General features: G+C 44.9%; 1 long non-coding RNA gene across 1 annotated transcript; it reads left to right on the top strand.

Annotated features, from left to right (window-relative positions):
- The first annotated feature begins 1,545 nt into the window (after positions 1-1,545).
- LOC115099508 lies at positions 1,546-26,901 on the top strand. Its single transcript, XR_003858810.1, has 5 exons — positions 1,546-1,580; positions 9,036-9,062; positions 13,710-13,745; positions 16,835-16,858; positions 26,868-26,901. It is a non-coding gene; the product is annotated as an uncharacterized LOC115099508 (long non-coding RNA).
- Positions 26,902-27,220: the final 319 nt, after the last annotated feature.

The raw sequence follows: 27,220 nt of genomic DNA, 5'->3' as shown, positions 1-27,220 counted from the left end.
ATCACCTCAGCTCATCATTCTGTGGGGAATGATGAATCTAGCCCTTTTTTTAAACTTCAAATTCAGGTTATTTTCAATTATATTGTGTAATTTTTCTAAACCTTTCTTATCAATTCTAACCTAAATATGTGTTATTTTCATAGGACCAACTACTACAGCTGGATCAACAACAACAGGTAATTCCTTCGCATCTCTCTGTAATCGTTTTAACTTGTTCTGCTTCCTTTTAGTTCAGATGCTTATGCTTCTCTATTTTAAGTTATGTATATGCATAACAATTAAATATTTCAAATGCAAATTTCCTTTTTTTCAATAAACTACTGCATTGGAATCATTGACCAAGATGTCATGGCCAATTATTGAATGCCTTAGGACATTATCACAGGTGATAATGCTCTAACACATACAATAATTTGATTTTCAAGGCATTAAAATTTAAATTAGGGAAAGGGGTTGGAGTTAAGAGGAGCTCGGGGGGGGGGGGGGGTTAGGGAAAATGGATGGTAACAGTGCTGCTGGCGATAATGTCTTGGACCTTATTGCAGGTAGTAGCGTGGGAAATAACAACACCTTTTTGCATGGTGCTTCGGGGCGATTATATGCGGCATGGCGGCTCTGTGGCAGGTGAAACCACACTGCCGTGATGCTTTCAGATACACACTAGCACCTTCCCAACCCTTTTCTCACTTCCCCACCCTCTTTATCACCTCAGCTCATCATTCTGTGGGGAATGATGAATCTAGCCCTTTTTTTAAACTTCAAATTCAGGTTTTTTTCAATTATATTGTGTAGTTTTTCTAAACCTTTCTTATCATTTCTAACCTAAATATTTGTTATTTTCATAGGACCAATTACTACACCTGGATCAACAACAACAGGTAATTCCTTCTCATCTCTCCGTAATCGTTTTAACTTGTTCTGCTTCCTTGTAGTTCAGATGCCTACGCTTCTCTATTTTAAGTTATGTATATGCATTCCAATTAAATATTTCAAATGCAAATTTCCCTTTTTTTCAATAAACTACTGCATTGGAATCATTGACCAAGATGCCATGGCCAATTATTCCATGCCTTAGGACATTATCACAGGTGATAATGCTCTAACACATGCAATAATTTGATTTTCACGGCATTAAAATTTAAATTAGGGAAAGATGCTGGAGTTAGGAGGAGGTCGGGGGGGGGGGGGTTAAGGGAAATTAGGTGGTAACAGTGCTGCAGGCGATAATGTTTTGGACCTTATTGCAGGTAGTTGCGTGGGAAATAACAACGCCTTTTTGCATGGTGCTACGGGGTGATTATATGCGGCACGGCCGCACTGTGACTGGTGAAACCACACTGCCGTGATGCTTCCAGATACACAGTAGAACCTTCCCAACCCTTTTCCCACTTCCCCACCCTCTTTATCACCTCAGCTCATCATTCTGTGGGGAATGATGAATCTAGCCCTTTTTTTAAACTTCAAATTCAGGTTATTTTCAATTATATTGTGTAATTTTTCTAAACCTTTCTTATCAATTCTAACCTAAATATGTGTTATTTTCATAGGACCAACTAATACACCTGGATCAGCAACAACAGGTAATTCCTTCTCATCTCTCCGTAATCGTTTAACTTGTTATGCTTCCTTGTAGTTCAGATGCCTACGCTTCTCTATTTTAAGTTATGTATATGCATTCCAATTAAATATTTCAAATGCAAATTTCCCTTTTTTTCAATAAACTACTGCATTGGAATCATTGACCAAGATGCCATGGCCAATTATTGCCTGCCTTAGGACATTATCACAGGTGATAATGCTCTAACACATGCAATAATTTAATTTTCAAGGCATTAAAATTTAAATTAGGGAAAGGAGCTGGAGTTAGGAGGAGTTCGGGGGGGGGGGGGGCGGTAATGGAAATTGGGTGGTAACAGTGCTGCAGGCGATAATGTCTTGGACCTTATTGCAGGTAGTTGCGTGGGAAATAACAACGCCTTTTTGCATGGTGCTACGGGGCGTTTATATGCGGCACGGCCGCTCTGTGGTAGGTGAAACCACACTGCCGTGATGCTTCCAGATACACACTAGCACCTTCCCAACCCTTTTCCCACTTCCCCACCCTCTTTATCACCTCAGCTCATCATTCTGTGGGGAATGATGAATCTAGCCCTTTTTTTAAACTTCTAATTCAGGTTTTTTTCAATTATATTGTGTAATTTTTCTAAACCTTTCTTATCATTTCTAACCTAAATGCATTAGTGAGGGCATCTAATATCTGAACCCTCACCAGTGGCTAATGTTGTGGTTTCGGTCGCAGGGTTCACGACCGGGTCCTTACCTTCTCTCTCCCCGGGAAGTCGGCGACGAGGTCCGGTATTCGTCAGGCCTACTCAGGTCTCCCCGCTGTGGCGTCTCCTTGAGGGAGATGCCGCCGAGCTCTGACTCTTGTCTCCGCCCCTGCTAGGCGCATGCGCATGCGAGGTGGAGCTTTTAAAGGGCCTTTAGCACCAAACCGTGGCCCGCCCTCAGAGATGATGTCAGACACTGGCGGGGATTTAAACCCGGCGCCTGACTAGAAGAATTACCTTGCAACGAGGTTCTCCCTCTCTGGGTTACTAGTTGCTGTTCCTGTTTGTTTCTGCTTTCGCCTCTGCTCCAGTCCTGCTCTAGCTTCCGTTCCTGATCCTGCTCCATTCCTGTTCAGTCTTCGTTCCTGTTCCTGCTCCGGCTCCAGCTCCCGCTTCAGTTCCTGCTCCAGCTCCCGCTTCAGTTCCCGCTCCGGCTCTTCTCATCAGTTTGCTGTTCCAGGTTCCAGTCCTGCCTCTCCCTCGGATTGTCTTCTTGGCTTTTGACTCTGGCTCATCTCTCTGTGCTTCTTGTTGCCACCCGCCCAGTACTCGGACTGTCTTGACGCTGCTGATCCATCGCCCCGAGTGACCCCTCCTAAGTCCCAGCGGTCCGGGTCCTCATGGGTTCCTCCCGGGGGGATCTCTGGCTTCCAGGGTAAAGATCCTGCTTGGTCACCTGGTTCCATGCCGCCTCCCAGCCTCTCCTTCTCCGTGGAGTCCTTCTAACCTTCCTTCTCTTCTCCGCAAGGCCGGCCCAAGGGTCCACCACTCCGGTCGCAACAGCTAAAGGTAAAAGGAGTAGGACGTGTTGTTTGCCTGGGGCCCGAATGACCAGCAAACATCCCCAGTGGGAGAGACATGAAAGAAACAAAAACCCAGCGGTCGGAATGGTCCGCCACCCCTACAGATAGTGGCAGCCTCCAGAATACCGGTGAGGCAAGTAGACAATAAAAGGAAGGAATAAAAAAGAAATAAAAATAATCTCAGTACAGATTGCCAGGTGGACTGGAAGTCTCCAGGAAGGCTCAGGACCCTTCACTATATATAATGAGATAGCACAGTCCCGAAAGCACCCCCTCTACGAGTCCATCTCCGGGTGGCGTGGGACCCGGCAGGCGGCACTAGCAAATTAGTATCCTTGGGTGAAGGAAAAAGAAATAAAAAGGAAGAAAATAACAGTACTCCTCCAACAATAAAGGGCAACAACATTGCTGTTGAATAGTTCCACCCAGTATATAAGAAAGAAAAAGAATAAAAAGTATAAGTACAAAATGAAAAAACAAAAACAAAAAGCTCCAGCGCTGAAAACAGATTTTCCGGCTTCTCACAAAAAAGAAATCAAAAGTAAGGATCAGAAAGCAGCATCTGTAGTTGTCCCCAAAACGGCATGGAGGGCCCCAACAAAGGTCCCATTAGCCCAGCAGAGAACATTTCCCCCAGAGAAGTAAGTTGTTAAGCAATGCCGGGGGTCTGGGGACAATCAAACTCGTATAAGGCACCAGAGACAAAAAAAAGCAGAAGGGGGGACCCTCATCCAGAACTGGAGCCAGAGCAATGAGTGGTGTGGCCGAATCATATGTTGCAATAGAAAAAAAAGAAGGAAAGAGAAAAAAAAGGGCCGCCAAGTCCCTGCTGGTAGTGCGCCACATGTCACCAAGCCAGTTTAATACAGGATCGCCAGGGAATGTAAGTAAACAAACCAATGGGAATCAAGGGAAAGAAATGATTTTAGAGACCTCAATTCTATAGCCCCAGGCATTATACCATGAAAGGCAGGCTCATTTCAGGGTACTTGGCTCCCAGCTCGTACGCTCAGTCACAAAAGCTTGAACTGCTTCAGGAGTGTCCAGCCATTTGAGCCCCATGTTGGTCACCACATGCAATCAGGCCAGATAAATCAGTGTTGCTCAGAGGCCCAGATTTTTAAGCTGTGAACAATGCAGCGACATAGCTCGACGTTGCGTGGATACACCCACCAAAAAGTCTTGGAATAGAAGAATATTGTGACCATTGTAGGTAAGGGAATGACCCCCATGAAGCGCCTTCAAAATATCCATTTTGTGGGCATAATTGAGTAATTTGGCTATGACCGGCCAGGAACACGTGGCATTGCCTAGCCTGGGTCCTAGTCAATAAGATCTCTCCACGCACAGGGGCCCATTCATGGCAGGGAGTTCCAGTTGCTCCTGCAGCCATTTCTCAAGCAAGGCTGAGAGTTCTTGGTCTCGGATTGTCTCTGGCAGCCCTATCAATCTGATATTGGAGAGGCGGGAGCAGTTCTCCAGGTCCTCAATGCGCTTTACTTGTTGCGCCATCGAGGCCTGAAGAACCGCGATATCTTGCTGGGCAGCGATGAGGCCATCCTGAACTTCTGATACCCGGCTTTCCACCTCCGCAAATCGAGTTTCATAACCACTTAGGGTTGGTATAATCTCGGATAATTTATCTGCAATAACTTTTAATTCTGGACCAAGTGCTGTTGTCACCACCGTCTTTATATTCTCGAGATCAGGCACTGGTGAAAGCGCCACAGGCGGCTCAGCCGTAGGCGTTGATGGTGGATCCAGGCCCCGTGTTTTTCTCTCTCCTGATCCTTGTCTTTGCAGATCACACGAGTCACCATTGCCGGTATGATTATGTCCCTGAGGCATTAGAAAAGACGGGAAAAAAAAGACAACTTTTTCTGCTGGTTATTTATCACGAAGAATGAGGCTGGATGTGGAGGAGAGGCATGGAGCGGGGAAGCCTACATTCATCTCCTTCGCTGCCTCACGTGATCTCCCTCACTTCTTCTTTTTAGATGCTAAAGTCTAGATAAGTTAGCTTCTATAAATACTTTCCAATTAAATATTCAAAAGTGTATTATAAAACCCCAGCACATGCCTCAATTAGTAGATTTGGAGGACCTAACTCTTTATTGAGTGAAAAGGGGATAAGTGGGTAAAACTGGGAAGATGGTGCATCCGACTTTAAAATCCCTTGATTTACATGTTAGAAGTTGGATTTGCCCGTCCACATAAATTCAGTGTGCATGTGTACACAGAGAGTCTATTTTATAAGATGGATGCATGTACTCTTACAAATTCTAAAATAGTCATATCCCTGGGCACAAGCAGACAAATATGTGCAAAGTTGTGCCTCCACACTAGTGTAAAGTAATGATCCTTTTTATTTTTCAAGATTGTAATTGATTTTGTTATTGCTTTTGATTTTGGATTTTTTTTTCACTTCTTTTGGTTTTGTTTCCTATAATTGAAATGAAAAATAAAAAGAATGTAAACATTTGAAATAGGAACCATTAAAAACCACAAGGCACCAGCCTAGCCCTAAGCATCGGAACCAGCCTGATCCCGCTGCCTAAGCCAGGCCAAATCCTTGTCCTTGCATAGGCCTAGGTCACTGTAGGTCTCCACGTCCTTGTACTACATCCTATACAAGGCCCAGGTTTGGATGCCTAGAATTGATGCCTAGGCCTCAGCCTAGGCCAGGGTTCAGGCACAATGCAGGAGTTAGGTCCAGAGACTAGGTCACAATTGGCCCTTGACCCAGACCCAGGCTCTTTGCCAGGGTCCAACCCAGAGGTCTACTTCCAGTGCCTCAGCCAGGGCTTGGGCCCAGGTCCAACAATAGGGCTTGGCTTAGATGTCGGGTCCCAACTACTAGGTCAGGGTCCAGGCAGAGATCTTACACTGTGTCCCAGCCCATAGTCTGAGTCCCAACTCCAGGGCCTTGGCCTGGACCCCAGTCTGATGCCAATGCCCATCCCAGAGACTGAGTCCCAACACCTGTGCCTTAGCCCAGAGTCAGGTCCAGGACCAGAACCTAAGCCACAGGGTTCCAAAGATGCATCTTCTTCTTTCTTCTTGAACTGCTGCCATCTGCTGGGGTGGTACTGTAATTAATTTACTCCAGTGCATTCTCCGCAGGGAAGAGCACCATTTTGATATATGGCAGCTAATTTAACTATCATACATTAAAATGATACACTCTCCTGAAGAGGATGGGATGAAGTTAATTAACTCCTACCTGGCCCCAGTTGATGGCATCAGTTTAAGAAGAAAGAAGAAGCTGAAGATGTGTCCATCAGAGCTTTGATGCTTGGGCTCCAGGACTGTGCCTGTCATTGGGCTGAAGTCCAGGCCAAGGCCAAAGCATCTTGATCCATTCTCTAGGCTGAGCCCTGGTGTTGGGCCTGGGTCCGATTCAAGGCCACAACATCTGAACCCAGGCTCTGGACGAGGCTGCAGTGCCAGGCCTGCCTAGGCTGGAACCCAAGCATCAGGAACTAGCCTCTGAGCTGGGCTGTGGCTTTGGGCCCTGGCCTAAGCCAAGATCCAGTCATTGGAACCTAGCCTATGGATTAGGCCCAGTGTTGAGCCTAGGAATAGGCTGAGGTCCAGGTGTTGGCACTCAACCTCCAGAATGTCAGATGAGGTAAGTCCTGTAATATGTTTTAGCCTGGGCCTTTGCTCAGGTCTTGGTTGAAACCCTGGTATCATGCTCAGGCTTAGACCTCAATCCCTGAATCAGATTGCATTTTATGCCTAGGCAAGGCTCCAGTCTGACAGATTACCTTTTTTTTTTGTGGTTTTCAAAACTTAACTTGAAAACTGACATTTCTTCAGAGTTTTAATTGTTTCACTTTGTCTAATTTCCTATTTCATTTCTCCCAAATGCCCATGTCTAAGTATTACTATTATTTATTATTTATATTTTTTCTTTGAGGTTTTAAACAAGACACATTTATTGGAAGAGGGGCTTATTATATGAGGTGGGGGGGGTTTATGGGATCATGATTAAAAGTGCCTGTTTTCAATCACTATGAGATCCTTGTTAAACCCAGATCAAATTATTTCTCTTTCTTGTCTTTTATGTAAAGACTATGAAGCTACTTTCTTATCGTTTGAATTCCATTTACTGTTTTAACCTTTGCTGCTTTTAGGACCAACAATCACTTGGGAACAGTAGCATCACATAGGGGGTCAGCGCTAACAGCCATTAACGTGATTTGCGAATGCAAATCTGTAATGTGGTATTCAGGGGGCAGAGCTGATGTAAAGCACGAAACAGTCGCAGTGTTAGCACGGCTCCTTTGCACTAGAGGCCAGGAGAGAGAGAGAGAGAGAGAGAGAGAGAGAGAGAGAGAGAGAGAGAGAGAGAGAGAGAGAGAGAGAGAGAGAGAGAGAGAGCGAGCCTTGCTATAGATCCTACTCCCTAGACAGGTATTTGTATCCCCATGGTAGGCCCACCTAGTAACTCGAGGTGAGGATTACGTATGAGTGTAGGGGGTTGGGGGCCACTTTCACATTCAACATGAGACGTACGAACAGAACAGTGGTCTCTTGTGAAGATTTGATGACCGTCGGAGTGAGGAAACTCACTCCAAGAAGAGATTTGGGCAACGTTCTCTCAACCTAGCTTGATGGACACTCTACCTGGGCAACAACAAGCTAGGTTGAGAGAATGTTGCCCAAATCTCTTCTTGGAGTGAGTTTCCTCACTCCGACGGTCATCAAATCTTGTGCTACTAATGTACTAATGTACATTAGTAGCACATTAGTGCTACTAATGTACATTAGTACATTAGTACATTAGTGCTACATTAGTGCTACATGTGTACTAATGTAGTACATTAGTGCTACTAATGTACATTAGTACATTAGTGCTACATTAGTGCTACATGAGTAGCACTAATGTAGCAATAATGTACTAATGTACATTAGTACATTAGTACATTAGTGCTACATTAGTGCTACATTAGTACATTATGTCGTTGAGAGGCGTGAGGCTCTAGTGGGAGGAAATTTCAGAGTGCCTTTGAGAATATCTCTAGTTGGTGCTACATTAGTGCTATATTAGTGCTACATTAGTAGCACTAATGTAGCACTAATGTACTAATGTACATTAGTACATTAGTACTACATTAGTGCTACATTGATAGATCATGGCAGCATATTTAGATCATATAAATAAGAGAATAACCCACAAAATATTACAATTTTTCTGCACCCAGTTTAGCACTCAAACATGTGCATTGGGTACCAGGAAGGGATTTGGGTTAGTAATATTTGGAATGAGGAAAGGTGGTGGGTTTACATGGATCAGGATGCCAAAAAAAGGAAGGGCAGGGAGGCTTGACATGGAATGGGATGGTGGTAAGGAGGGAGCACGGCAACTTATATGGATCATGCTTATCAGGAAGGGATGAGGGAGGCAACCTCATATTTTCCACCTGTACTAACGAGCCTAATAACTTAAGACTAGTTAGCATGGGTGGGGGAAGAGGTGGGACATTTCTGCAGTAGCAAGAGTGCAGCCCTTGCTCCCATAGAATTCTTAACATGGTACTCATTTGCTTATGATGGCATTAGTGAATGATGCACTATGCAAAAATTAATCACAGGTAATAATTTTGCAAGGGTACCAGCAATACCTATGTAAAAGTTGTGCACATTAGTAAATCGGATGCTAAATGTTTCAATTGTGTATTAAAAATATTATGAGTTTTCTGATGGTACAAAAGGTGCCACTAATTAGAGGACAAATGACCAAATAAACCATGAGTCTGCTTTCAACCAACTATAACATTGGCAAGTGTCTTTAATAATCAAAAACTTATTAAATACCTCATGTCTAACAAACTGCATTCAGGCTTTGGTATGTAACAAGTTCACTTATTATTTATCATGCTTTTTTAATTCCTAGTACAATCTACTTTTAAACCTATTCCAGGTAAGATTTTTCTTTTCATTACAATTTTATTGAGCTAGCATTATATAGGAAGAAAAGGAAAGAAATTAGATACTTAAAAAAGAATATTTAATCCACATCCATATTCAATTAACATTTTGGTTCCAAAAGCAGTACCTTCCTCGTGGAACAGGAATATGGTGTATATTAAATTGCAGTTATGTTTCTGAAAGTACCTGGATCTTTTACTTTTCTTCCATACATTTGACTGCACTTTTTTTTTTACTTCTGTAGATGAAACCATGAGTATCCACTACTACAACAGGAAGAGATCTACTTTTGAATTGTTTATATTTCTAAATAGGATTCAGAATAACTGTCACTTCTAACATCGTGATTACCAGCTCTATTTTATTATTACAATAAAATAATTCTTGTCCTATATTGTAGTCCTATATGGTAGGCCCATTCCTTTATTGATGCCTTTTTAAGTGAAATTGAGGAAGGGTGAAAAGGTTAAACTAAAGACCAGTTTTTAAAAGCTCTGTGCATGTAAATCTTGGGGGCTATGCGCGTGGCCGGGCCTTCTGCGTGCCTGTGCAATTTACAACAGGCCCGGTCATGCATGTAACCCCTGATACGCGCACAAATCTCGGGCCTGCTGAAAGGGGCAGCCCAGGGGGCATGGTCTGGGCAGGTTGGGGGGGTGGGCCAGGACAGAACCATTAGCTACTGTCCAAGGGAAGCACACAGAAAGGGTCAGGGTTCAGGGAGGAGAGGAGAGGGGAAAAGGTAGGAAGTTTAGGTAGGGATTATAAGAAAGTTCCTTTCTTAATTGGAGAGGACTAGGGAGGGGGGACTGGGGAAGACCTACTTGCCTCAGCGTGTATATTTTTCTAAAATACCCCTCTCCGCGCATGGAGCAGGCCACCCACCCTCACATGTTGCACTCGGACATTTAAAAATGGCGCGGGCCATCCATTGCTCCTACCATGTGACAGGGGCCGGCCAATGGCACCGATAGCCCCTGTCACATGGTAAGGGCAAAGGGCCATCGGCGCCATTTTGTTTACTGGCAGCCCAATGGCCCCGAGAGCGGGAGATTGCTCCCAGCACCCCCGCTGGACAACCAGGTACTTTAGAAAAGCTTTTGGGGGGGGGGGGGTTCAGGAGGGGGAGAATTCTAAATAATGAGATTTAAAGGGTTCGAGTGTTTTTTTGGGTTTTTTTTGGCTCGGGATAGCCAACAAAAAAACCCAAAACATTGGGACCGTGGGAAAATGAATTTTCTGCGGGTCCACGATACCAATACCGGAACCTATTCCGGAACCATTCAAATCCCTATTTATTTATTGATTTAAAAATGTTATATACTGTCATTCCAAATCAAGATCACAATGGTTTACAAAATAACATTCATAATATTAAAACAGAAAATTTACATAAATCTAATGCAATATTCTATTACAAAACATAACAACTTATTAAAATATCATATACATGATACAGAAAAGATATCTAACAGCTAATATATAAAATCAGTACATTTTAAATTAATAAATGGCAATCAGAACATTATAAATAATCATGTTTCTTTACATTTTATCCTCCATGCTTCTAGTCCAAGAACTCTCATCATTCTTAGTCTTATAATTCCTTCACTCTCAATACCATCAATTCCTCATGATTCAATTTTAAATTTCTCATCATTCTTAAACTGTGGTTCTTTACTCTCATGATCTTAAGGCAAGATTATAAGGATTCTTAAACAGCCAAAACTGGATAGCCAGATTTTGAAAGGCCGCACGCATGGCCAGGCCTTGCGTGTGCCACGCACATTTTAAAATGGAACCTGCCATCTACGTAAACCCTAAGTGCCGAGCCTCTCCAAAGGGGTGAGCTGGGGGCATGGTCTGAGTGGGGTGGGGGGGGGGGGGGGGCAGGGGACAGGCTGAGATAGCGCCATTTTACCGTGTCCCAGGGAAGCATGCATCAGCAGCTGGCCGGTGCATGCAGATTATTTCATCTCCAGAGGATCAGTAAGTAATAAAACAAAAAAATAAGTAGATAGGAATGGTTTAGGTGGTGGGGAGGAAAGGGGAAGAGAGAGGAAGTTTGGGTAGGGGGTAAGGAAGTTCCCTCCCAGTCCGCTTCTTAATTGAAGCGGACTGGGAGGGAACTGTGGGAAGCTCGATTGCATCGCTGCACGTATTAATCAAAAATTCACCTCTCTTGTGCGTGCCATCCTCACATGCGTGCATGTTATAAAATCAGTGCGTCCATTTGCACGTGCCAGGAACTGCGTGCACATGGATGGCCGTATGCTCCTTTTAAAATTGACCCCTTTAAGAGTACAAGAATTTCAAGCTAGTTAATGGCTTGTATCTTACTTCATTCTGTTAAGGCACTCTTCAATATAGACTTCACTCTTCTGTAGTATTCTGTACTGAACTTTTCTCTCAATACTTTATTTTTCCACCTTCCTCTGTTGTTAGATATTTATATCTAAACCAGTGTGGATTCTTTCATGTATTTTAAGATAAAATTTCTTACCGAAATAGTTATCACATTCAGAACATTAAAACTGTTTCTTCCAAGTATGGACTCTCTCATGCTTTTCAAGACCAGGTTTCTGACAAAACATTTACAACATTCAGAACATTGAAATGGCTTCTCACCAGTTTAGATTCCTTCATGTTGTCTTAGACCATATATCTTATTGAAACATTTATCACATTCAAAACATTTAAATGGTTTTTCCTCAGTATGTACTTTTTCCTGTCTGCTTAGAGCAGATTTATAGCCAAAACATTTATCACATTCAGAACATTTAAATGGTTTCAGTCTCATGTGGCTCATTTCATGCCATTCCAGGTGGATTTTATGAATGAAACATTTATCACATTCAGACCTGTAAATGACTTCTCTTTGTTGCGACTTTTCTCATGGACAATAAGGCATGATTTATGTGCTGTAAGTTTTGTTTTCTTAGGGGTTCTTTTCTCTCCTTCAGTACCTGTAAATATTTTTCCCTTCTGTAAAATTGTTGGATAGACCTGTGACTTGCCCTCTCTGTGAACTTGTTTGCAGATTCAAATATTTCTTGTTGCTCAAAAGATTGTGAATTTGTGGCGATGTTTTCCAAAGTATCTGCACTTTAAATGGTCTCTCTCCTTTGTGGAATTACTGAGTTTGCACAAAATTTGGGCAGAGGTTGAAATTTCTCCCTTGTTCAGGACATGATATTAGTCTCCCTCCTTTTTGGATTTCTTTCAGCCTGAGTGGTATTCTACTGAAATATCCTTCACTGTCAGCTGAAGGACCTGGGCTGTCTCTGGAGGGGTCTCTCTCTTTCTTTCCACTCTGTCCTCTTGCTGCCCATCACACATTATCTGCCTCACACTATAATTCCTGAATCCATATTCACCCTTGGTCTCCGTCTCCTTCCCTCCCTCCAGCTGGTGCAGGACATGAGATTCTTCCATTCTCAGTTTCTCTGCTGTAGGGTCAGGACTGTGACTTTGGCTGTCTTTAATGCCAGCTGCATAACCTGCTTCATGCAGGCTCCTCACTGCACCTGAAATGCTCAGGTTCCCTCTGTCCCTCAGATCTTGAGGGCTCAGTCCCATATCCTCTTGCTAAATTAGATTAAAATGTCAGGTATGACACTGGGAGAGCTTGTTACAGGAAGATCCATGAAGGGCAGATCTTCCTCTTGTTTAATACTCAGTTAAATTGTAAGTGCTGGGGTGCTTCATAGTTCCCTTTCTCTCCACTCCCAGGATGGAATGAAATATTTCTTATCTTTCTTTTTAATCTTGAATACATCAGGATTAAGAATTGAATAACATGTGACATTAGGACGCCATGAATTTCCTTGATGACCTTCTTGTACAACTCCTTCTGCCATTCTAGAAAGTCCCACTTCACTTCCCAGAAATCTGCAGCGACATCACTGAATGTGACCGATGCTGGATCAAAAACCAGGGCAGACATTTTCCTCTTGATTTCCCTCTGAATTCTGCAGTTTGTGGGAGGGATTCAGGCTGTTCCTGATCAGAGTCGGAGAAAGATGAATTGGAGAGGAGGGGCAAGGCTATTCCTGAGGGTCTTGGATAAAGCTTCTATAGTGGTATATGCTAGGGATGTGCATTTGTTTTGAACAAATGTGCAATCCGCAACGTATACGTCCCTGTTCATTGCATTCATGGGGTTCCAAAACATATGGCGAACCACCACGAATGCAACATATCATAATGAACAAAACCCCCCACTCTCCTGACCCCCCCAAGACTTGCCAAAAGTCCCTGGTGGTCCAGCGGGGGTCCTCGAGCGATCTCCTGCACTCGGGCCATCGGCTGCCCGGTATTCAAAATGACGCCGATAGCCTTTGCTCTTACTATGTCACAGGGGCCGACCAATGGCACCGGTTAGCCCCTGTGACATAGTAAGGCATTTCAGAGAATGCCACCCTAGAGGTTCTGGATTTCAGATTCCTATCTAAAATCCTAAATTTGGCTTCCAGAAGCTCTCTCCCACATTTTCCTATGTCATTGGTGCCCACATGTACCACGACAGCCGGCTCCTCCCCAAGCACTGTCTATAATCCTATCTAGGTGACGCATGAGGTCTGCCACCTTCGCACCAGGCAGGCAAGTAATGCAATGTACTATTTTCTGTCTCTAACAGTGCCAGCACCGATACCAGATGTATTGCCTACCATGGGTAAGACTTCCTGCTATTCTGATACTTTAATAACTTTTTAAGGACTTCCCTGATCCCTGAACAATAAAGCACTGCATGACCATAAGAACCTTCCAGGGCTGGGAGAGGGTGTTGCAGAGACCATTGTCCCTATCAGCAGGAGATGAGGATTTTTTGGCAGCACCCAGGCAGCCCAAGAGTACAGTTCTGACTTCATCTTGGCCTCTTATGGTGCTCTAGAGGCAATGATAGAAAGCAAAAGGCGGTAGGAAGAGAGAAAGAGGGGAAGGCCAGAGGGAGGGAAGAAAGAAAGGAAGGGGCGAGGGAACCCAGGGATAACCAACACAGACTAAAGAGAAGGATAATTACAGTGACAGAACTTCTTGGAAAAAAACAGAATTAGCATTTGGTACAATTTCGTGTTGTAAATACTCAGGAGTCTATGCAGTAATGCGTGTTAACATAATGCAAGTATTAATAAGCCATTAACACTCCTTAATGTGTTATTCCACATTGCCATTAATGTGGACTAACAACAAAATATTTAAATGAGGTTAATTAGATGCAAAATATGCTAATCTTTTAAATTAAAATAGTCACAATTTGCATTAACACTACAGTTCATGCAAAAATGTAATTAGTTTTTTATATTAACACAACAGTGTCATTGCAAACACATTACAAAATGAAAAAACCTGACTTTTTAATGCATTGTGTATTAACTACGTGTTAATATACATTCTAAAATTGGGCATTAATGTGATTGATTTTAATGCACTTTAGTACCTAACATAGAAACATAGAAATGACGGCAGAAGAAGTCCAAATGGTCCATTCAGTCTGCCCAGCAAATTTTTGCACTTTTTTTTTTTCTCATATTTATGTTACTCTTGGCTTTTACTAACCTTTTGGTTTTATTCCCTTCCACCCCCACCATGAGAGAGCAGTGTTGGAACTGCATCTAAGTGAAATATCTAGCCCAATTAGTTAGGGTAGCAACCGCCGCAATAAGCAAGCCACACCCACGCCCACCTGCCCACCCAGACTAAATAATTCAGTCCTTGTTGGTTGTTTGTCTGTATATAGATCCACCTTCTTCATTCCCCCTGCCGTTGAAGCCAAAGAGCTATGCTGGATATGCATTGAAAGTGAGGTATCAGACTTTCTCCCCTGCCGTTGAAGCAGAGAGCTATGCTGGATATGCATTGAAATTGAAGTATCCGGCTTATTTGGTTTGGGGTGGTAGCCGCCGTAACAAGGCAAGCTACCTCCCCCGCTTTTTTGTGAATGCAAATCCTTTTTTCCACATTTCCTCTTGGCGTTGAAGCTTAGAGCAATGTTGGAGTCACATTAACTGTGTGTATGTTTATTGAATAAGGGTATTATCTCCAGGCAGTAGCCGTCATTCCCGCGAGCCACCTACTCTTCATTCATGTCCTCTAGACCTTAATGGATCCACAGTGTTTTATCCCACGCCCCTTTGAAGTCCTTCACAGTCTGGTCTTCACCACAATCCTCCGGAAGGGCATTCCAGGCATCCACCACCCTCTCTGTGAAGAAATACTTCTGACATTGGTTCTGAGTCTTCCTCCCTGGAGCTTCAAATTGTGACCTGGGTTCTTCTAAATATTCCACCACAGAAAATACAGGTTTACCTATCATATTTCCTATGAATCATTACTGCAGGAAAAATACTGCCTAGGGGATCTGAGTGTGATCATCCCTTTTGCACCTAGGTGCTTTTCCTTTCATTTTTTGATTGTTCTTCATCTCCGAGGCAGGTTACAGGAAACACAGGAATGGACTCTGCTTCCTGTATCCTGCCAAGAAGCCTCAATAGTTTTATTATACTTTTTTTTCCCCATGTCTTAGCCTCTAGACTTAGAACTGGTTTAGTACAAGGAGGCCAGGAGTTTTCTACAGTAAACGGTTTTTGTCTCTGTGCCTGCCATAAGCATTGTAATAGAAACGGTTACATACTACTTAGGTGGCCCTAATTTGCATGTGGAAGTATTTGTACATACTGTGGTAACCTGTATTTTCTGTGGTGGAATATTTAAAGAACCCAGGGGTAAACCTTCCAAATTTACCTGCAGCTTAGTACCTGAGACACTTATTGACCTAATACAGGAATAAATGGTAAAAAAAAAGCATATAATCCTAATAATTTTGTGTTTTCCTTGACAGAATTATTACAAAATATTTTAATTTATGTGCTATAGTTAAAACATTGGAACACACATATATAAGGCTACCTGTTTATAAACTAGAGTAGAAATACTTACAATAGCATCACAAGTTGAATGCAATATGCATGAGACATTTGGAATAAAAATTAGGGATGTGCAGAGCAAAAGTTTATGTTCATAAGTCCATAAGACGAAAGGGGGGGGGGGGTCATTTGCAGTCAATATGGACATATGGAGAATTCCATAAGTTGAGTCTATGTCCATATGTGCAAATACAAATTTAAACCCCTCACCCTCCTTAATCCCCCCCCCAAGACTTACCAAAATTCTCTGGTGGTCCAGTGGGGAGTCAGGAAGCCATTCCTCCCAGTGGTTTTGCGAGGAGCACGTGATGTCCGCGTCACGTCGATGACGCGGCCGTCACGTGGTCCACCGGGGGTTCCGGTCCCGGACGCCTCGTTTTGAACAAACGGAACATTTGGCCAGCTTGAGGGGGCCTCCTGACCCCCCCCCCAAGCTGGCCAAAAGTTCCGTTTGTTCAAAATGAGGCGTCCGGTGGGGGAACCGCGGTGGACCACGTGACGGCCGCGTCACGTCGATGACGCGGCCGTCACGTGCTCCTCGCAAAGGACTAGAGGAATGGCTTCCTGACTCTCCGCTGGACCACCAGGGAGTTTTGGTAAGTTTTGGGGGGGATTAACGAGGGTGAGGGGTTTTAAATTGTATTTAGAATCAACGATCGCGATTTTCCAACGTATTCAACATAGCTATGTTGAATAAGTTGGAAATCCGATCGTTTTCGCCTCATCACTTTTTTAAGTTAAAAAAAAAAATAAGTTGCGTTTTACATTTAAGTTCAAAACGAATGCACACCCCCTAATAAAAATGTAATCATAATTTGTTTCTCTGTCTTAATATTAGATCTAAGCAAATTATTCCCAACTGGTAAGAACATGTTTTGGTTTATGCATTCAGATATGGAAAGTCTCTGATTTTTACTATTTATACACAATTACTAAATTCCTCATATATTTTCTTCTGTGTAGGACAACAGAGATGCTTTTAGTTAAATCAGTTTTACTACATTGGATAAATTATCACAACATAACTTCAACAAGATTGCAGATCTTATTCTGCAAAATGTTATCTTATGTACAACAAGATGAAACTGGACATGCTTGATTATTTGGAAGGTAAAACTTTTGAAGGTCCCTGAAGTATATGACGTAGATAATAGGGATGTGAATCGTGTGCCCGATCGTTTTTAATGATCGGGTTCGGCAGGGGAGGGGGGGGGGGGGAGGAAATCTGATCGTTAGAGATGTGAATTGGGATTGGTTCCGATTCCAATTCACATCACTAATTTTTTTTTAGTGAGGCCCGTGCCAATAAAAAAAAACCCGCCCCGCCCTTTAAAATTATGCCCTTAGCCTCCCCCACTCTCCCGACCCCCCCAAAAAAACTTTTAACACATTACCTGGTGGTCCAGGGGGGCCGCGGGGAGCGATCTCCCGTTCCCGGGCCATCAGCTGCGCTAAAATAAATGGCAGCCGATGGCCCGAGAGCGGGAGATCGCTCCCCGCGTCCCCCCCGGACCACCAGGTAATTTTAAAAGGTTTTGGGGGGGGGGTTTGGGAGGGTGGGGGAGGCTAAGGGGGTCGGTTTAAAGGGTCAGGTGTTTTTTTTTTATCGGGCCATCGGTGCCATTTATATTAGTGGCAGCCAAAATGGCACAGATGGCCCGAGGAGAGCGGGATTATTGCGCCGGGAACCCCCACTGGACCACCAGGTAATTTAACATTTTTTTGGGGGGGGGAGTTCGGGAGAGTGGGGGAGGGTAAGGGATTGGTTTTAAAGGGTCGGGTGTTTTTTTTTATCGGGCCATCGGCACCATTTATATTAGTGGCAGCCAAAATAGCGCCGATGGACCGAGAGCGGGAGACCGCGCCGGGACCCCCCCCCCCCCCCACTGGACCACCAGGTAATTTAACATTTTGGGGGGGTTTCAGGAGGGTAAGGGATTGGTTTTAAAGGGGTCTGGGTGGGTTTAGGGGTTGTTTTGGTGTTGCCGGTTTTCCTGCCCTCCCCCCAAATAATTCTCGGGCCCGATTTAACGATTTTTGACGATAAATCGGGGGGAATTTGTATTGTATCGCGCACTCTAACGATTTTTGACGATTAAAAATTATCTGACGATTTTTTTAAATCGTCAAAAAACGATTCACATCCCTAGCAGATAATACAAGCTTCTCTCACTGCAGAGATGTTCCTTGGGTCTCCAAAACCCAGGGCCAAAACTTATATTTCTGCCTTCACCCCATCACAACCCTTCTCTCCCCTCCCATCTCCTACTCATAGCCATGCTTAAAGTCACACTAATACAAAGGCTAGAGAAAGCTGAACTGACAGACTTCTGTGAAACACCTAAGCCCACCTTTCCACGAGACGCAGAGGATGGCTTAGAGAACTTTTAGAATTCAGATACTTTTCCTTCTACATAGAGCTTAGTATCGATGTGGTTACCATGCTCTCTGTCTTACTACCTTTCTATGTCTCTATACATTCACTTTCTATCTTGTTCCCTGCCCCCATTCACCTTTCTCTTATTCCCTGCCACCTTCTTTCTTCCCATTTCTCTCGTAGGCAGGGAAATTTGGGATTTTTGACCAAATCTCTAAGGCACGCACAATGAGGATTACAGCGCAATTAAAATTCAGGTGCACTAAATCCATGGCACTACTATGTGTGTATCCTACCCTTCACCAATTCCCCCTAATCCTGAAACCCTCTCTTCCCTGCCCAGCATCAGTTTTCATGATCCCCAAACCAATTTTCCCCCACCTTCCCCAGCACTAGGCCCTTCTGCCCTGTACCTCTATTTCCTCCATTTGCAGCCCCAATTCCCCATACTCCTAAACCCACCTCTGTCTCTTCCCTCTGCCAAGCACCAAACAACTAACCCTGCCCCCTGACCCATTTCTTCTATCCACTATAAAATCCCTCGATTTACAAGTTAGAAGTTAGATTTGCCCGTCCACATAAATTCAGTGCGCATGTGTGCATGGCGATTCTATTTCATAATATGAATGCACTATACTCTCGTAAGTGATAAAATACACATATCTATGGGCACAAGCAGACAAATATGTGCAATGATGTGTTGGACTCCGGAGGTGGATCCTTGGGCCGTGGAACACGTTGTGTATGCGGAGAGATGAAGGGAGGCGAAGTCTATAGGATACCAAACCTATTCGCTCCGCTACTTGAAAAGGACCACAGTATCTAGGTGCCAACTTTCGAGATCGGCCTGGCAGATGGAGATTTCTAGTACTCAACCAGACCTTGGTACCAGGTAGGAATACTGGCGCTGGACGTCGGTGGCGATTGGCGCATCCTTGGGCCTTCTCTGCGGCTGTGGTAAGTCGCTGCTGGATTGTCTTCCAGAGGCGGTGAATCTGATGGGCTACAGTTATTGCTGCTGGTGAAGGAACGGTAACCGGAATAGGTACTGGCGGTCTCGGGTGGCGACCAAATACTGTCTGAAAAGGTGATTGTCCAGTAACTGAGTGGGTATGATTATTATTAGGCGAACTCGGCCCAGGGAAGAAGAGAAACCCAGTTGTTCCCCTTCTTGGAGATGAAGCTTCGAAGAATGTCTTCAGCGACCGGTTCATCCGTTCAGTCTGTCCATTACTCTGAGGATGGAATGCAGTGGACAGGTTTAGCTGTACTCCGAACTTCTTTTTTTTTAATATTTAATCTTTATTAATTTTTCACAAATGACTTACATCATGAAAACAGGAAAATATGTTCCACAACACTGTAACCAATATAGAAATTAACACAGTAACATTATTACTGCTGGTACATATTCCATAATTGGGGGGAGATTCAAATAGAAATTACCAAAATATTCATCAACTTTAACTAAGAAAGAAGCAAATTTTTTCTTTATTTTAATCATACAAGTAAACATTATTTAAAGAGGAGGGAGGTATATTTTTTTTACTGAACATGCTCTCCTGATACTTCCACTTGAGTTTTATCTATCAAAAAGGTTTCTAAATGTGTAGGGTCCAAAAATCCAAATCTCTTCCCTTTATAATTAATACAGCATAAACAGGGGAACTTCAGAAAAAAGGTTGCGCCTATTGCTAGTACGCGTGCTTTCAAAGATAGAAAATATTTTCTTCTAAGTTGTGTGGCCCTAGCCACATCAGGAAACATCTGCAGCTTATGGCCGCAGAATAGGAAATTTTTAGATCTAAAGAACCTTTTGAATAGATTTTCCTTATCTTGCTCCGCTACAAAAGCTATAAAAAGGGTAGCCCTTTTATTTATAATATCTAATGATTCTTCCAAGAAGGTCAAAACTCCTGGAGAAGATGGAAGCTCTCCATTTTCCTTCTGAAAACCAGTATTACTAGCTGGTTTTTTTTCCAAATAATAATTTTTGAGACTTTAGGTATTTCTTCATCTTGATATTGCAATATGTCCTTCAAAAATTTCTTTAAAACATCTCCCATGGAGTTAATAAGCGAGTAATCGGGAAATTTAATATCTCATGTTCCTAGATCTAAATAAATTTTCTAATATTCAACCTCCTTATGCATCATAAGGACTATCCTTTATAAAAACATTCTCGGACTTCTGGATTAATTTGATCTTATTCATCATAGTTGTTATATCTTTTTCATGTTTATCCACCTTTTTTTCTTGTTCATTGATTAAACCCCTATTAATATTAATAGCTGCCACCAACGATTCATTCATTTTAATCACATTATTATCAAGTTTAGATATCATCCAACCAAGATCCGCCATAGTAACATTATCCGGTACAATCAAGGGACTAATATTACTCTCTATGTGAATTGGAGGATTTAATAACATAACATTACTACTAGAAGCAATAACACTACAATCCCGGTGAGGTACAGACTGACTATCTACAACTGTACCTCCCTGGGTTAGTCCTCCCCAGTTCAACATGATGTTCCAGGAGATGTTAACACCTTCGGTTGTGGTGGTGGAGTATGTCCTTCGCCAGGACTGAGGAAGATTAAGAACATATCTCCCACACTGTCCCTCTCTTGGCGTTTCCAACACCCTTAAAACGTGTGTCCATAGGGGCCCTGTGCGTTGTATAGTTGCACTGGTGAGGAGGGGTAGTAATAACTCTCGCCTTCTGTTTTTTCCCCATGAAGATAACACTGCAAAGAGATTTGCCAGCCCCCGGCCTATTCCGTTCTAAGCCGGACCATGCTGCGCGCCCCTTCTGCGCGCGCGGCTTAGGCGACGCGCCGGCGGCAGCGGGGCGCCACCCTTCCGCCGACTTTGTAGTCAGAAGGGGTCCTCAGCTGACGTCACTCAGCTGGGCTTTGGCTTGCCTGCACGATCTCTCCCGAGCAGCTGGATGCAGGTAAAAACAATCAGGCTTTGCCTGCTTCAGATTTCACTCTCACAGCAGTCCTGTCGGCACCTCGGGGGGGGGGGGGGGCGATTCCCCTCCTCCCTTCTCCGTAGCAGCTGGATGCAGGTAAAGACAGTCAGGCTTTGCCTGCTTCAGATTTCACTCTCACAGCAGTCCGGTTGGCACCTCAGGGGGGGGTCAAGTCCCTCCTCCCTTCTCTGTAGTAGCTGGATGCAGGTAAAGACAGTCAGGCTTTTGCCTGCTTCAGATTTCACACTCACAGCAGTCCGGTCGGCACCTCATTGGGGGGGCGAGTCCCTCCTCCCTTCTCCTTCGCTTGCTCCCCGACTGGCAGCTTCCCTTCCCCCGATTTTGTACTCTGAACTTCTTGAAGAGGGTAAGCCAGAATCGAGCGGTGAACTGGGGACCCCTGTCGGATACTATGCTTTGCGGGAGGCCGTGGGCCCGGAAGATGTGTTGTGTGAACAGGGAGCGCCAGTTCAGGTGCCGAAGGAAGCTTGGGCAGGGGTACCAGATGAACCATTTTTGAGAAGCGATCCACTGTGACCCATATCACCGAATTGCCCTCAGATGGCGGTAGGTCCACCACAAAATCTGTGGTGATGTGAGTCCATGGTTCGGTGGGTATGGGTAGTGGCTGTAAGAGGCCCCAAGGTCAGCCGCAAAGAGGCTTCTGTCTAGCACAGACTGGACATGAATCTACGTACAGGCGTACATCCTGCCGCACCTTGGGCCACCAGTAATAGCGGTTTAAAAGGTCGAGTGTCCTCTCTCTGCCGGCGAGGCCCCCGGAGAGGGAGTCATGAGCCCATCCGAGGACCTTCTTGCGATCTCTGCGAGAAACAACCACTCTCCCAAGAGAGGACATGGTGGTGCTGGCTACTTGGATCTTGGCGGGATCAATGATGTATTGAGGCGAGTCTTCTTTTTCCTCCTGTATGTCGTAACGAGACAGGGCATCTGCCCGGACGTTCTTTGAGGCTGGGCGATACTTGAGGACGAAGTCAAACCGGCTAAAGAAAAGCGACCAACGCGCTTGTCTGGGATTAAGTCGTTGGGCTTGATTCAGAAATTCCAAATTTTTATGGTCTGTGTAGACTGTAACAGGATGAAGGACCCCTCCAGGCATTGTCTCCACTCCTCAAAGCTAATTTTTATCGCAACCAACTCCTTGTCTCCTATTCCGTAGTTGCCTTCGGCTGGGGTAGGTAAACTTCTTGAAAAGTAGGAGCAAGGTAGTAGATGTCCGGAACTAGAGTTCTGAGACAGGACCTCCCCAACGGATATGTTGAGGCGTTCCACCTCCACGAAGACGGGCCGTGTTGGTCCGGATGTCGTAAACATGTGTCCCGGAGGAAGGCCTCCTTTAAGTCCTCAAAGGCTTTACAAGCCTCGGTAGGCCATACTCAAGCGTCCGCGCCCTTCCTGGTCAGAGTGGTTAGTGTTGACACCAACTGGGAATACTGAGGAATGAAGTGCCGGTAGAAATTTGCAAATCCTAAAAAGCGTTGCAAAGCTTTCAGGCCCACTGGCCGGGGCCATTTCCTGATGGCGGACACTTTGCTGGGATCCATACGAAACCCTGTTGCTGAGACAATATACCCTAAGAAGGGTAGTGACTCTTGTTCATAGAGACATTTCTCAAATTTTGCATACAAATGGTGATCCCGAATAATCTGGAGTACCTGTCGAACGTGTTGCCGGTTGGAGGTCAAATCTGGAGAGTAAATGAGGACGTCTTCCAGGTACACAATCACGCATGAGTGCAGTAATTCCCGAAGGATCTCGTTCATTAAGTGTTGGAACACGGCGGGGGCATTGCATAGTCCGAATGGCATAACTAAGTATTCATAGTGCCCGTCCCGGGTGTTGAAAGCGGTCTTCCATTCATCCCCGGGACGGATACGGACCAGATTGTATGCACCCAGTAGGTCCAACTTAGTGAATACTTGTGCTCCCTGGAGTTTGTCTAGTAGCTCTGGAATTAAAGTTAGCGGGTAGCGATTCTTCCTAGTAATGGCATTGAGTCCACGATAATCTATACACGGCCTCAAGGACCCATCCTTTTTGGCGACAAAAAAGAAGCCTGCCCCTGCGGGAGACTTCGAAGGACGGATGAAACCCTTGGCGAGGTTCTCGGTGATGTAGTCCGACATGGCCCGAGTCTCAGTTTGAGACAAGGGATACACTCTTCCCCGAGGCGGACTGGAACCGGGAAGCAGTTCAATTGCAAAGGGGCGATGTTGTGGTAAAAGTTCCGCCTTTTCTTTAGAAAATACATCGGCGAAATCTGCGTACGGGAACGGCAGTAGAGGTCTGGTATGTGCCAGTGGAATTCGTTGCCCCCTCTTGGGCTGGATGCAGGAGCGGAAGCATTTGGGACTCCATCGGGTGATTTGTAAGTCGTCCCACCGGATCTCGGGGGAATGTTGCTGTAGCCAGGGTAACCCGAGGACCACTGGGTGTATGGACTTCTCCAAAATCAGGAACGAAATCTTCTCGGTATGAAGCAAGCCAGTCTGGAGGGTGAGTGGCGAGGTAATGGTAGAAATGCTGCCGGACACTGGTGTAGCCTGGATTGAGGTGACCCGTAAGGGTGGTTCCCGACGTTGCGTGGAGAGCTGAAGCTGTTGCACCAGATCCTTCGTGTTGAAGTTCCCTCCAGCCCCAGAATCGATGAGGGCTTGCGTCTTGAAGGAACCACGTGGGTATCTCAAAGTTACAGGTACTGTACATTGAGGAGCTGCGTTAAGACAGCCTAGGGGACACTCCTCTCTTACTCCTAGGTGCGGGAGTTTTCCGCCCGTTCCTTGCACTGAGAGAGGAAATGACCTTTACCACCGCAGTAAAGGCATAGCCTCAGATCGCGACGGCGTTGCTTCTCCTCAGGCAACAACGAGGATCTTCCCAGTTGCTTGGGCTCTTCTGTGGAGGTCTCAGCAGGATTTCTGGTGCTACGTGACCCCGGATTCGATGGTCTGGAGAGGACCGAAGACAGAGGAGCCATTTGTCGGGGAGGACGCCCCTCTTTTGCTCTTTGTTGAAGGCGTCGATCAATGCGCCCTGCCACCTCGATGAGGGAGTTTAGGTCCTCCGGAAGGTCACAAGCAGCCAGCTCGTCCTTAATCCTAGCTGCCAAACCCTCCAGGAAAACTCCTCGGAGGGCATCATCCCGCAACCAACCTCTAGGGCAAGCGTGCTGAACTCCAATGTGTAATCGGCTAGGGTCCGCGTTCCCTGCCACAGCTGGAGTAACTCTGAGGTCGCCGAGATCTGGCGTGAAGGCTCGACAAAAGCCGATTTGAAATCCTCCACGATCCTGTTCAAGTCACTCAGGGCAGGGTCATTCTTCTCCCACATAGGGGACGCCCAATTCAATGCCCGACCGTCTAGCAGCGAAAAAATGTAGGCCACCTTGACGGCATCTGATGGGAACTAATTGGGCAACAAAGCGAATCGTACAAAGCATTGGTTCAAGAACCAAAGACAAGCCCTGGAATCCCCGGCGAAACGTGATGGAGCCGGAAGCTGAGTGGGAGCGTGAATTGTTACCACCGGTACAGGTGCGGGTGCAGGCGCTGGTGCGAGAGGTTCAGCGTCCATGCGAGCAGCCAACCGTTCCATGGTGGCAGCCAGTGAATCCAATACCTGCTGTTGCTGCACCAGACGCTGAGCAAGTCCGGGGATGGCCTGCAGGCCGGCGAGGTCTGCCGGATCCATGGCCTTGCAAACTGTTGGATTCCGGAGGTGGATCCTTGGGCCGGCCGCCTGGGAGGCAGACGGGAGGCAGACTGCTGAGCCAACGATGAGACTTCACCTGGAAACTTGAGAGTCCCCCAGAGGAGCTGTTGGAGCCCGAGTCTTTAGGACTTAGGTGACTTTGCCCTGGAAACCCGAGGTCCCCCCAGGAGGAGCCCGTAGGGACCCGGACCGCTGGGACTTAGGTGAGCGGCGACAGCAGGGAACCAGGAACGGACCGGAGTCGGAGGGGACAGCAAGAGGCGGAGTTGGGAAGACGGACCAGGATCAAGGCAGGCGGCTGAAGACAGAATCGATGAGACGAACCAGGGTCAAGGCAGGCGGCTGAAGACAGAATTGATGAGATGAACCAGGGTCAAGGCAGGCGGCTGAAGACAGAATAGATGAGACGAACCAGGATCAAGGCAGGCTGGAACACAGGAACAAGGAGACAGGAACAAACAAGCAGGAACAGGAACACAGCGGCAACTAGCAAGCACAAGGCGACCACGTTGCAAGGCAAAGCAGGAAGGACTGGAGCCGACTTAAATCCCCCGCCGGTGCTGACGTCAGCCGGGGGGCGGTTCAGCACATCCGGGTGCTGGACCGTCAAAAGCCCGGCCCTCGCGAGCGCGTGTTCCCCCGCAGGGGGAGGAGTCATCCACGGCCTCGGCAGCATTGATGGCGTCTCCCTTGTGGAGACACCGCTGCCATGCGGCCAGGCCGGCCCCGACTCCCGCAGGCGACCGGGGCTGTAACATGATGTGCCTCCACCCCAATTTGAAGTAATTATCCTTTTTATTATTTGAAGCTTGCATTTGATTTCGTTATTGAATTTTATTTTGGATTTTTTTTCCCTTCTTTTGGTTTTGTTTTCTTTATTTGAAATTAAAAATCAAAAACAATAAAAAAAATTGAAATTTAAACAATTAAAAAACAGAAAACATGAGATTCCAAAATAATGCATCCAATGTCCTGGGCCTCCTGAAATCTTGCCATGTTATTTACCTTGCACCATCATACCCCAAATGTGTCTTCATTTTAATATTAATCATTTCCAATCTGGTATGATCCCATTACTATTAAAATGTTGCAGCCACTATTGCAAGTAATGTACGTACTGTGAATGTAGATCTAACAGAATTATTATTCAAGGCAGCAGAGGTGGAGCAAGTGCATCTAGGCTTCACTCCTTTCTCATGAAGATTTAAATGGAAAGAAATACACCATAGAGGAAAATGTATTAAATAAATGCTGGGGAGAAAGAAAATAGGTGCATGATAATTCATCTGTGGTGATGATGTCACAGCTAATAGCTAAGTAGCTTGGGTTCTATTTTCAGTTACTCTGTTGTTGGCTCTTTAGCCGTTTAAATATATCCAGCTAACTACAGGTTATATTTTGCGGCTACCTTTAAGACAGGCCTATGAAACGACCATAGTTAGCTGAATAGGATAAGCAGCTAACGCCGAATGTTGGAGATAGACGTGTATCGTATGCAGATACTTCGCTTTCCCCATAAATGCCTCCATCCCTTCCCCAGAATGCCCCATATTAATGAGAGTGGCTTACCAGCAGTTTCAATATCAATGGGTTGCCATTTATGTAATTAACTCATCAGTTATCCGTTTAAATGCCTTTGGAATATTGAACCCATTCTGTGGGGAATGATGAATCTAGCCCTTTTTTTAAACTTCAAATTCAGGTTATTTTCAATTATATTGTGTAATTTTTCTAAACCTTTCTTATCAATTCTAACCTAAATATGTGTTATTTTCATAGGACCAACTACTACAGCTGGATCAACAACAACAGGTAATTCCTTCTCATCTCTCCTGTAATCGTTTTAACTTGTTCTGCTGCCTTGTAGTTCAGATGCTACGCTTCTCTATTTTAAGTTATGTATATGCATTCCAATTAAATATTTCAAATGCAAATTTCCTTTTTTTCAATAAACTACTGCATTGGAATCATTGACCAAGATGCCATGGCCAACTATTGCCTGCCTTAGGGACATTATCACAGGTGATAATGCTCTAACACATGCAATAATTTGATTTTCAAGGCATTAAAATTTAAATTAGGGAAAGGGGCTGGAGTTAAGAGGAGCTCGGGGGGGGGGTGGGTGTTAGGGA

This window comes from Rhinatrema bivittatum, chromosome 9 (genome assembly GCF_901001135.1).
Source record: "Rhinatrema bivittatum chromosome 9, aRhiBiv1.1, whole genome shotgun sequence".
NCBI lineage: Eukaryota > Metazoa > Chordata > Amphibia > Gymnophiona > Rhinatrematidae > Rhinatrema > Rhinatrema bivittatum.
The sequence above is the reverse complement of the archived record's forward strand: the minus strand, read 5'-3'. Positions and strand labels throughout refer to the sequence as shown.